Source organism: Mus musculus, chromosome 5 (assembly GCF_000001635.26).
Source record: "Mus musculus strain C57BL/6J chromosome 5, GRCm38.p6 C57BL/6J".
Taxonomy (NCBI): domain Eukaryota; kingdom Metazoa; phylum Chordata; class Mammalia; order Rodentia; family Muridae; genus Mus; species Mus musculus.
The window spans coordinates 28,177,081-28,189,956 of NC_000071.6; the positions used below are offsets into that span (position 1 = coordinate 28,177,081).

At 47.5% G+C, this 12,876-nt stretch overlaps 1 long non-coding RNA gene across 3 annotated transcripts; it reads left to right on the forward strand.

Moving 5' to 3' along the window:
- The first annotated feature begins 1,126 nt into the window (after positions 1–1,126).
- Positions 1,127–12,254, forward strand: Gm42242. Of its 3 annotated transcripts, XR_001784830.2 has the most exons (4): positions 1,127–1,548; positions 5,330–5,488; positions 7,802–7,846; positions 10,186–12,254. It is a non-coding gene; the product is annotated as a predicted gene, 42242 (long non-coding RNA). The 3 variants fall into 3 exon arrangements; XR_880909.2 differs by lacking the exon at positions 10,186–12,254 and having other exon boundaries at positions 7,802–8,032; XR_001784831.2 differs by lacking the exon at positions 10,186–12,254 and having other exon boundaries at positions 5,433–5,488; positions 7,802–8,032.
- Positions 12,255–12,876: the final 622 nt, after the last annotated feature.

A 12,876-nucleotide genomic window follows, 5' to 3' on the forward strand; every position in this document is an offset into this window, starting at 1 on the left:
AAAGAAAATCCCACTTGATCACAGCAAGTGGTACAGTAACAGAAAGTGGGGAAACATGGCAGGGCTTTCTAGCACTTTGCAGAAATATTTCTTCCACACACTTTGGGAAACTGTTTTCTTTGTTTTTTATAGTGTATGTTCTTCCTTCTGGGGTATTATTTATTTTTGAGCCAGGGCTCAGGTATCCCAGGCTGTCCTCACAATCCCTATATAGTCGATGATGATTTTGAACATTTGGTCCTCCTGCCTCTATTTCCCAATGCTAGAATAAGGACCACCACAGCCAGGTTATTTGGTGCTGGGGATGGAACCCAGGGCTCATGAGTGCCAGGTAAGTGGTCCCTCTTGATCTGCACTCCAACCTCTACCCTAGGTTTTTGTTTTGTTGTTTGTATTGGTGAGTGAACCAATGGTCTTCCTAGCATTCTAAGAATCTCCAACCATTTAGCACACACTAGCCCCATTTCAAAATACACATTCTCAACACACACACCCTGAGCTTGACTTCAGAATAGGTAAGGCTTCTGTAGCAAACATAAAAATTTCATGCACCTTGTTTTATGGTCCAAATGATATTTTATGCCTTGAATAGAGGTTGCTATGCTAATGAGGCCAACCTCACCCCAAACATGGAAAGGAGAACTTCCCATCCCCAGGCCCCAAACCAAGGTTTCTGACTGAAGATCATCTCTAGCCCTTGCTTGTGGGTGGTAGTCTGAGCACACCCCTTGCATCAAGCCCTTCCATCATGTGGCTCTTCCCACAAGAATAATGGGCATCCTTATGATATGAGTGAAGGCTCTAACTAACCCTTTCCAATTAATTGATGTTCCTATAGCTAAAAGCATAACAGGCTTTGATTACATGCTAACTAGAATGAAGCATAATCCTGAGTTAATTATGGGGAGATAATTTTATAATTATATCATTCTGTTTAAGAAGCAAGGTGTTGTTAACTTCCAATTTTAACAGGAGTGATTACTCAAAAGAAAATAAGCTTAAGCCCACAGCTGTCAAAGACCTCTTGGGCTCTGCCTTGGCTAAAACTAAGCAGTGGTCACCTGTGAGAGAGAGAGGGAGAGGGAGGGAGGGAGGGAGGGAGAGGGAGAGAGAGAGAGAGAGAGAGAGAGAGAGAGAGAGAGAGAGAGAGAGAGAGAGGAAACTACTCCCTCAAGGAACCACAGAAGAGGCTTGTCTAAGAAGAGTACTGCCCAGTACCGCCTTTGCCTGCTCTCCAGAGTTCACACTGCCTCCTCTTCTAGTCTCAGCAGCTTGGATGTGCAAGTGATTCCCAAAGGGAGAGAATACCGGGTCTTTGAGGCCCTCCAATGGCATATCAGTGGGATATGAGCATGGACTGAAGGTCAAAGCCCTGGCACCACATAGACGATCCATCTCTGTTTTTGCAGAAAGTAGCTGCCACACACTGTTAGAGCAGGCACGAAGGGCATGAGACATCCATTTGTCTTCCTTCCCACCCTCCAGACAGACTGGAAGAGGCATTGGATTGTATTGGAGGAAGGTGACTATGTCAAGTGTCATCCTCAGGTGAGTTTGGGCTTCCTCTGATGACTGGTTGGCGTTTCTAAGCGGTTCTGAGGGACATGAAATAAACTGCCATATTATAGTAGGTGTGATCACTTGTGAGTGAGAGATATTGGAACGCACTCCCTGGGAGATTTATTTTAGCTCAAGGCTTGTGTGAACATAGTCCAGTACCACCCTGCTCCCCAGTGCTCCCCAGTAATGTTCTGATTTTTCTTTTAAGGTGATCAAAGACCAATTAGACTCAGGAATTTTTCTTTACACTTTCCTTATACTTCCTAATCATGGGGTAGCTGGCAGAGGCTCATCATGTGTGAGGGGAGAGTTAATACAGAGGTGGGAGTGCCCTGCAGAAAAGAGAATAGCTTGTTGAGGGCAAAGTGTAAATGCCAGCTCACAGGAGTCACAGGCCCAAGCACCTCTCAGACCTTGTCCCCAAGGCCCTTATGCATGGTTTCAGAAGGGACACAGTACACACCTCCTGGGCTTGATAGAAGTCCCACACACCCTTCCACACAGGTGAGAACAGTTATGGGGCCAAAACAAGAGCCATCCCTTGCTTTCACTCCCTGAAGATTTGAAACTTCTCCGCGCTGTCCCAATGCCCTCCCTTCCCCCTACAGGCATATTTTCATTCGTACCTTTTAAAAGAAATGCTTCCTGGTCAAACTTGCATATGCAACGAGGTGCTGGAGCTTTGTGGCGGAAATATAATTAAACTGGTGAGAGATGTAAAAGATGAAGAATGGGATGACATCAGACTGATTTCACACTTGGCAGTCCGATAGCTGGGCCCAAGCCGGGCTTGCCACGCAAGGCAGATCAAAGTGCTCTGCCACCACTAAAAAGGCAAAGGGAGACTTAAGTATGCTAATCCCCAGGACAAATATATTTTAATCTTGTTAGAATACAAGTTAATGCTGCAGTGCAGTGGCTGAACTTGGTCAGGCAGGAGAGACCCATTTTTATCTTAGCTATGAATGAGGTGAAGCTCTTGGTTTTATTCATCAGTAATAAAAGTACATTTATAAAACGAACCTCTCTTTGGACTGTGTCACCCCCACCTTAAGCTTCCCTGGCCAGGGGTTCAGTTCCTGGATCCCCTGGACAGGCCTAGTCCTTAAATGGGATCACCTCTCCATAGTCTTTCTGCACAGGGTCCTGACAGCTCAGCTCATTTGGTGGAAGAGAAACAGGGAAACTCTGAAATTAATTAAAAGATCTTCCTAGGCCACCCGTTTCCCTTTAGGCCTGTGGTTTGACAACCAGACCAGTTCCTTCTCTCAGCTCTCACTTTAATTTTTACAACGTCAATTTTCATTACTATTAATTATTTGCTGAGCTCTGACTGTATATTTGGTGTGGCCTGATTAGCACGAAGCTCTTAGATTTAACCTCCCCATGATGATGAGTGTGAAGGGGTGTGTTTAACCTCCCCGTGTGATAATGTGTGTGTGTGTATGTGTGTGTGTATGTGTGTGTGTCAGTCACACAAAAGAGGAAAAAAATCCCCTCTAGTACTCCCCTTGAAATATAACTGCGAGTAGACCACTGTACAGAGTACAAACGTATCTAACAGCTTGTCTGTGAGACTGAGAGAGGGCGGCGCTGGTGCTGAGCTGTGAGGTCACTGAAGGTTAAACTGCCCTGCAGAACCTGCCTGCTGAATATTGCTAATGGCAGCCGTCTAAAAGGCAATTTCTGTCTCTCTGCTCCAGGGTGTGTTAGAATTCCATCCGCCTCAGGCAGAAACCTGGCTTCCCTGACTGGGAGCCTCTCGTCCCCACATCCCACAGCAGTAGAGTGAGGAAGGCAAAGCAGAAACACTCAGTTTCCTGGACCTGCTGAAAAGAGGTTGTCTAGCTGCAGGGAGAGGTGTCACTCCACCCATACCAGGTGTCCACAAAGCACACCAGCACAGAATTACCTAATCGCAGCCCTGAATAACAGAATTCAAAGTGCTTGCAGAGGGACATTTAAAGTGACCAGGAAGCAGATATCTGAAAGAAGCCCACAGTCCTGGTCCTGTCTGTCACCTTTAAAGACATCCTAATGCTTGCTTCTTGTGTCTGCTCCCCACATCACAATTTCCAAACACTTTCTTTTAAACATCGACTGATATTTTTGTTGTTTGCTTGCTGTGCTGGGATTGTAAGCCAGAGCAGCACACATGCTAAGTGCTCTATCACTGAGCCACAGCCCAGCCCTCCTGTCTTCAATAATTATGTGCTAAAATGTGCTGAGTTCCTGCTATGTGCCTATGTACTCATTCACCAGAACTACTATAAACAGTGCTATGGGTTAGAGAACTTGAATATGGAGAATCCATGCCCTGTGTCTGGAGGCTGAGGTCTGCCTCTCTTCCTGAGTTCTGCTCACTGTTGTTGGCAGCCCTCCGTGTCCTTGACTATGAGAGTTATGACTCTAGGCTACATATGCCTCCGTGGCCATGTAGGTCTCTGTCGAAGAACACCTTATTAGTAGACCACTCATTTTATATTTACTGTCCCTTCTAACTCCATACGACCAAGGGGGATTGAGCTAGGGTCTCATTTGGCTAGCTAATGTCCAGCTGCCAGCTGTATGGCATCAGTCTTAGACTCTGGCTGGAGTAGCGTGGAGTTGCTGTGTCACTAGTGACATGTTTGGGCCCAGCTATACTACATACATGAGTTCTACAAGAGACTGTCCCAGATTGTCTGGAAGAATAGCCAGTGCTCTCTCCAGGCCCCATCTAGCATAATTTTTTTTTTTTTATTTCCTGGGATGGTAAGAAATCAAGGACCAAGGCACTGTTCCTGGGTGCCTGTCCAGGTGACTAGTTAAAAACCTCGCTCTTGGTAGATTTGCTATGTCCCTGTACAGGGCTGTGTCCACCCCGATAAAGAAATGTGTTGTTCTGCTTTGCTGAAGTGCAACTCACCCACCAAGGTTTGTCCCACCTGTGACTGCCCAGAGGAGGAGACTTCATCTAATTTTCACAAAAACTCTTCAGAGTGCCAGAGAAGGATGGGAAAGCTCAGTAGAGGAGGCAAGGAAGACGCAGGCTCTGCACTGAAGAGAAGTGACCAGGGCCAGGGCCTTTTTATTGAAGACAAAACCAAAGCAAATTGTGACAGGGCTGGAGAGATAGCTTGGTGGTTAAGAGCATTCACTGCTCTCGAAGAGAACCAAGTTTGGGTTCCCAGCATCACTCCCAGGTGTTCACAGCCATCTGTGACTCCAGCTCAGGGGACCCTACAGCCTCTTCTGGCCTCTGTAGGTACTGTACTATATGAACATACTCAGTCTTCCTCTCTCTCTCTCTCTCTCTCTCTCTCTCTCTCTCTCTCTCTCACACACACACACACACATACATACACGCACACATATGTAATTTTTAGTAATAAACCTTAAAATTATGTAAATGTCAAAAATTGTCTATTGGCAGTTATTTTTTACAGAAAGAGTATGTATCAATGTTTAAAATAGGGTGTATGAAAATTGTGTGTGTGTGTGTGTGTATGAGTGTGTGTGCGTGTGTGTGCGCATGTGTGTGAGTGTGTGTGTGTGAGTGTGTGTGTGTGAGTGTGTATTGTGTGAGTGTGTGTGTGAGTGTGTGAGTGTGTGTGTGAGTGTGTGTGTGCGTGTGTGTGTGTGTGTGTGTGTGTGTGTGTATTGTTCTCTTCTTCCCACCTCCTCCTTTTGAGATAGGTCTCATTATGAGGCTCTGGCTGACATGGAACTTGCTATGTAGACTAGGCTGGGCCCAAACTCAGAAATTCTTCTGCCTTTCCCTCCTCAGTGCTGGGATTAAAGCCTTGTGCTACCAAGTTCAGCTTCTTCCCTCTTGTGGATAGTGTCTTCCTGTGTAACCCAGACTGACCTTGGGCTTGGGACTTTCCTAGCTCATCCTCCTGAGTGCCGGGACTACAAGGTTTTACTGCCACCTGCAGCTAGTCATGTGAGTATACATATATACCTACACATATATGCACATATGATCTTTATAATACTGCATAAATACACACGCACACATGCCCATGTGATTTTTATAGTCCCGGGTGCTATAAAATACTATCCTGAAAGCAAAGCCGCCACTGTCTTTTTCAGAGCAGTCATGCCCAGCCCACTTGCAAGAGCCCACCAGGGTCAAGCTTGAGCCCACCAGGGTCAAGCTTGTTCACTGTTCTCACAGAGAAGGCAGTGTGGGGAGGCTCAGTGAGCCCTCACCTGATATTTCTGTCACTCTTCTTTGCCATTCTGCCCTAGCACACATGCCTCAGAGTTTAGGTCTCAAGGGGTGCTGGAGTGGATGCAGGGGAAATGAACAGAAGAGACTCTGCTTCACAGCCTGAGGGGGCCATCTTCCATGTTGGTAAAGCCTTCCCAGTGCCCTTGTGCATCAGCCCCTCACTACGCTCTATAATACCAATAACCATAACTGTTCCCCAGGGGGAGCTTGGGGAATCATGCTTTAGTCAGTTGTCTCCTCGGAGGAGGAATTCTAGAAACACCGGAAGCAAGTCCAAACTATACAGTCTATGTGGAGTTGTGTTCCAAGCCTGGAACTCCATTATCCCACCACCTTGCCTTCCCTTCTTGGGATGAAGTTTTTACTGAAGCAAGTGCTTTCCTGCTTGGCTATGGACTTTTGCTCTGGTCAGTGTCCTGTGAGCTGACACTCTGGCCTCACTTCTGTCCTAGTTTGCTTTCTGTTGCTGTGACAAGCATCATGACAGCTTGGGAAAGACAGGGTTTATTTGGCTTACATGTCGGAGCACTGTCCATCATAGAGAGAAGTCGGGGCAGAAACCTGGAGGTAGAGATTGAAGCAGAAGCCAGGGAGGGGTGCTGCTTACTGGCCTACTCCTCATGGCTTGCTCAGCCTCCCACAGTGGGCTGGGCCCCACCACATCCATCACTAATCAAGAAAACATCCCACAAACTTGCCTTCAGGTGACCTGATGGAGGCAAGTCCTCAGCTAACATTCTAGTGTCCTGTGTCACGTTGACAAACAAACAAACAAACAAACAAACCCAAAAAACTGAGCCGCACAAACTTTTGTGTTTTAGTGAGCAGTATAGGATAGAGGGGGTGCTTGGGTGACCCAGAGGCCAGGATGATTATTGTGACACACACTTCGGCCTGCCTGTATATAGGTCACCTAGCTATTCTCTTACAGCTGAAGCAGCCCCCCACCCTTCCTGGTGCTCAGTTCTGAGGGCATTGGGATGATGTGAGCCTCCTCTAAAACTTTTTTTTTTTTTTAATGCTTCTGGAATTTTGAGGGTTTGAAGTGATCACATGACATGGTTATTTCTGCCATGAACACAATACAGATGTGGCTGCCTATGTGAGACCTGACATACACAAGAAAGACATGACTGTAGGAGTGGGACTGGTGGGAGTCAGAGGGAGATGAGCAAGGGCAATATGTGTTACACATGCATGAAGAGGTACATGCTATACGTGGACAAAGAGGACAGAATCTGAAGCATTAAAAATGATGACAAATGAACCCTGCTCTATTTAAGATTCCAAAGAAGTCTGATGCTTGGTATTTTGAATATTCTGACTTCCCTTAAACTCTTGGCTCCTGATGTTGGACAGTCACAAGAGCTCCCTGCCAGGATTCCCATCTTCTTTCTCTGCTGGAGGCAGTGGGTTCTCTCAGGATGAGCTGTAATTTTTAGAGGAACCAGATACCAGGGGTCTCAGCAGAAGGTCAGAAAGATCTGGGATGCCAGGGTCAGGAGCTAGAGTGATACCCAGGAAGGGCCAGGAGAGGATCCTTCCTGGTCACTTCAAGACAAAAAAGGACTTTGTCCTGCATGTGTCACCCAAACTGAAGCTTCAAGGTTCCTTGGTTTCTTTGAAGCCCAGACTTGAAATGTAGGGCTGGTCTCCTTGTCACTTTATTGTGTGACTCCCCACTTCACCCACCCTGCTCTGGGCCCTGTGGCACCATGTCTTCTCTTCAGTGTATGGAGTTGTCCCTTGGGTAGGACTTCTGGATCTATTAAGTGTTCCCAGTGAAGGATGCTAAAGGCAGCTCCTTCTGAGGAACTGGGGCTGGGCCAAAAGGCATTGTCAGGATGGGCTTTTTGCTCTGTGAGTGTGGCCTCAAGCTGGTCTCTCTTAGGACCAGACCTGATAGTGAGGTGACTTCTGTCTTCCCTCAGCATAGCGTTTTGTATCTAGTGATTGTTATCCCTGGGTGGGACCAAGAACATGGCATGTTTGTGACTAAGGTCTGTCTCTCCTCTCCACCAGCCCAGCCCATGGACATGCACAGTGGACTGCACTCCTGAGACTTCAGTGAGTCAGCATAGTGATGCTCAACATGACTGATCTGCACCGAACATGTCACCCACACTGTGCTGCCCGGAGCATGTCATCCCAGCATGCCCACTCGCACTTAGTAGAAGAGGGTGATTTGCAAGTGCCTTTACTGGGACACTCATATGATCTAGGCCATGCACCGGGCTTCAGAAATGCTAAGAGGGAACAACCACAGTAGAGGGCCTGTTGTCCAAGGCCTGGGCAGCAGGGAACAGCTGAAGTAGTACAACTCCCTTGGGACATGGTCACCTGTGAGACCACAGTTCACACAGAGACCTACCTTGGGCTTCTCGCATAGGTGATGTCTCCCCTGTGAGCAGGAAGCTTTGGGAAAAAAGCTTACAGAGTAAGCTTCCACCTTACAGAGGAAGCCTGGGAGCTTCTGAGACTTTTACTGGGATACAGAAAGCCTCTCTCACCCCTACTGCTCTAAAAGTCCTGTTCTTGAGAGGCAGGTTAAAGGGGCTTAGATGGCTGATGTAAATGGGCCTTAAGGACTCTGCCCCAGGGTGCTGTGGGCTGGCAAAGGAGTGAGGTTAGTGGAGAACCACTAAGCCAGACTGGGCCTCCTGAGTGCTCCATCTCTGAACTGGCAGCCAGCTGTGCAATGAGTCAGGTGGTATACAGAGGACTGGTAGCTCACCCAGGAGCCTCTTAAACTGGCAGCAGAGACTCTTGCAGATTTCAGAAAGAGGCCATGCAAGGAAGCTGGTGGATGTGCCTGACATGAGCCAGGTGGTTAACAATGACTGCCATACTGTCAGGGTCTTTTTGGTTGTTAGGCTCCATCTCTGAAGGCCCAGTTAAACACTGGAAGGAGTAACACCTCTTTGCCTCATGGCCAGCACCTGTATTTGGGCTCAGATTAAATGAACGTGTGAAATTTTTCTAGCCAGCATCTTCCATGACTGCCTGTGACTTGGCTTTATGAAGCCAGCGAATCAGTAATTACTCCTGAGGCTGGCTTCCCCTCCAAAGCAGTATGGTTCCAAACACTGATCTTCCCTGAGCCTAGAGCCTGCCCACAGGATGGCCCTCCCTCTCCAGAAGCACCTCCAGGTTTTACCTATCCTCAAGCCCTCCAGAACCCCCCTGTCCCTTAAGCTACTATATGCTCAAGATAGCTCACATGAGTTTCCAGCTCAGAATGCAACCTGGAGGTGCTTAGAGACCTTTACAGAATTAGTGTCTTGGCTGTTGCTGTGAATTCCCAGGACATGTGTTCACACCATTGCCAAGCAGGAGCTACTGGGGCCCAGCTGAGTGTCTGGGTGGAGGCACCTGTTTCCAGTGAGGTGCTGAATCTCTGAGAGACAATGCAAACATCTATTCACTGCACTTCCCTGCCGGCCATCTGACGCTAGGGAGGCTGAGAGGGGCACTGAGGTCAGACTCTGAGGAATAGCTGTGTGACTCTGGGAATGTTCCTTATCCTATCTGAGCCTGTCTTCTCATGTGTAAAATGGGAGTAGTATTCCTACTAGGTGTGTGTGTGTGTGTGTGTGTGTGTGTGCCGGATGACAACTTTGGGTGCTCTTAATTCAGATATATTCCTCTGTGGGGAAAAAAAATAAGACAATGTTTTTCATTGGCCCCAAACTCAGCAAGCAGGCTAGTTTGTCTAGCTAATGAGCTCAAGGGACTGTCTCTACCTCCGACCCCAGGGGGACATGCCACATGCCCAGTTTTTTTTTTTTTTTCCCCACATGGGTTTGGTGGTTTCTGGGGATTCGTTGCACTTGTACAACACACACTGCACTCACTGAGCCATCTCCTCAACCCTCATTTTTCATTACTATAATGCTTGAGAAAACAACTTTAAGGAAGTATGTGCTTTGCACATGATTTTACAGGCCACAATCCATAGTCTTGGCTTCACTGATTCTGGTAAGGTATGGATCTCATAGCCAGTGGTGCCAGAAGCGTGTGGATAGAGAGGCTACTTATTACTGCATGGCAGAGGAGAAGCAGATTGGGGGAGGGGAGCTCCCTCTACCCATAGGCCTGCCTTAAGCCACCTATTTCCTCTCTCCAGACCCCACCTCTGAGAATACCCGGGACTTCTCACAATAGTGCCATGTGTCACTATTGGCAAGTGACCTTCATCCATGAGCCTGCAGCTCATATCCAAATCAAAGTGAGAGCTTTCCAGTCAAGGCATGGGAGGAGTGGCTAAATGGGGTCTGCCAACCTCCAAGCCAGGCTAGGGCTCCTGCCTGAACCAGGTCAGAAGCCAGCTGCATTCAAAGACACCTTCCCCCAGCCCCAACCCTTCTGTGTTTTCATACCTGGGTTTTCTACTTCCTTTCCTGCAGGCCATCTCATGACTCCTGACTGGTTCAGTGAGTTCCTCCATCCCAGGTGACAATGCATAGCAATCAGTTCACTGCTTTCCAAGGAAACACAGGAAGATGAAGACAAGCTCTAATAGCTCTGTAGCTTTTCAACGACTTTGTGTTTGTGGATCACAGTGGTAGCCATGTAGGTCTGAAGCCTACTCAACATAGACATACTCATGAATACATCTCTGCAAAGCTAGTATGCTTTGAGAATGGGCCAGAGAAGCAGAGACTTAGCACGGAAGTGTCCTGACTGCTCATAATTCAGACTTACAGGTCTGTGCAGCTGAGGGTCATTCAGAAAACCTGATTTCTCTGGACCCTCCCATGTTCTAACAAGGTTGCAACTGCCCGTGAGGCTCCAGGACGTCTGCACTGGAGCTGGCATGCCATGGGACAATCTAGTGAAGTCAGCATTCTTAGCCTCTGTGTCAGATGGAGTGGCTCTTGTTCATCTGTAGGGCCTCACAGCTGTCTACCAGCTCTCTCTGTCAGAGCCACTTCAACTAGACACAGAAGAGGATAAGCTTGAAACTTCCAGACCCCATGGTGTGGAACACTGTGCCTGCTGACCTGGGTGATCTAGCCACCCATCACTTTATATGCTACTAGGCAGCCCCACTCTATAGACCAGAGAGAAGGCTGTGACTGCCAGAGCCAGGAAGTTGGTGGATTGGGGAGCAGGGTGGGGGGGGGGAGGGGATAGGGGACGTTCAAAGAGGAAACTAGGAAAGGGGATAGCATTTGAAATGTAAATGAAGAAAATACTTAATAAAAAATAAAAAATAAAAGGAATGATATTTAGAATATTTTAAAAAGCCTACTTTTAATGATAGTTCTTAAACGATTTAACCTCCCTTCTAGCACACCACCCACAGGAGGTAATGGGGTGGGGGGAAAAAAGGATACAGGGGAAGTGGATCTGCTTAGATTTTTTTTTTTTTTTGAGTAAATCCTATCTGCATTGTCAGGAAATCAGAAGCTCAGTTTGCAGGTCAGCAGCAGTAGCTTGATTCACTTGCAAACACTTCACAGATACACTAGCAGTCCAGTTAAGTAGGGCTGTGATAGCAGCAGGTAGCACAACCTGGCAGGATTTGGACCAGCAAGGATGTCAGGAGCAGTTCTTGGCTGTGCTTCTCTCAGTGAAGTGAAGATCAGCGAAGACATGAGACCAACAAGTGTTGCACAGCAAGTCAAGCTCAACCTCCTTCACTGGCCGTCAAGTCCTATTTATACTCCCTCCAGACACATCCTCCACGGGGCTTGTCTCAGCACTGTGATTGTCTCAGCACATGAACATCACTCTGCCAATCAGCTCAAGTCCGGGGCAGTGGCAAGAAACTGAAGCACATCACCAGAAGTTTTTTGGTGTGCTTCTCCTTATGGAGTCCTGACAAATGGTACTTGACTACTAAATGTAAGGCAGACCAATGCATGTGTGTCATTAGCAAAGGATCCTTCATCGCATAGCCTTACTCGTGCTTGCTTTAGCAAAATATTCTTTCACTTGTGTCTACTTCAGGAAAACCCTCCTTCATGAGTTTGACTCAGCAAAACACCATTCAACACTTTCCAAAGAACCCTTAAGTTTCCACTTCAAAAGGCATCAGAGAAGACATATTCAATACCCTGTAAGACCAGTGAGGATAAATCTGTGGGGCTTTTGCCCAACTCTAAGTCCCGGGGGCCTGTGGCTATGGTGGGGAGAGGGAGGAACCACCTTCCTGATCTATTCCTCACTTCAACTTTATTCGCTGACATAATCCACACTATGAGCCATCCAGAGTGAGTGTTGAGGCAAGCCCCCACCTGTGTGGGATGTTACTGTTTTCTCCCACTGCTGAGATGTATGCTTCTCATGTCAAGATCCACATAATATCAAGCTTATCATTGTAGCACCTTGGTAATACCAAACTCATCAAACTCATTCATTCCTGGGACCATCACTGCCACCCAGACTGAAGCTCTCCACTTTTCACCCCAGTCTACCTGCGGAGACTAGAGGGGTGTTCTCTCTCTCATGTTCTCTCTCTCTCTCTCTCTCTCTCTCTCTCTTTCATGTTCTCTCTCGTGTGTTGTCTTTCTCTCTCTCATACTCTGTTTTCATCTGTCTGCCTCTGTCTCTCTGTGTATGTGTAGGACAGAGACTGATATTCTTTTTTGTTTGTTTGTTTGTTTGTTCGAGACAGGGTTTCTCTGTGTAGCCCTGGCTGTCCTGGAACTCACTCTGTAGACCAGGCTGGCCTCGAACTCAGAAATCCGCCTGCCTCTGCCTCCTGAGTGCTGGGATTAAAGGCATGTGCCACCACGCCCGGCTGAGACTGATATTCTTACCTCTCCCTTTATCACTTTCCATCTTGGTTTGAGATCACATATCTTACTGAGCCTAAGCTATACAGCCCCAGGAACCCACTTGCCTCTGCTTTTCCAACACTGGAACTACAGAACAAGCCTGCTTTTTACACAGATGCTGGGAATCTGAACTCAGGTCCTCATTAAACAGCAAACACTTCACTGACTGAGCCATCTCCCCAGCAACTAGAGTAAGACTCCCTGCCTTTCCTCAGCAGACTGTCCTGCAGCCTTACCTGCCCTGGGCTTCGAGGACTCGGCACATCGCCTGCACCTCCCATCCAAGTTTCTGGATGCACACTCCCAGGACAC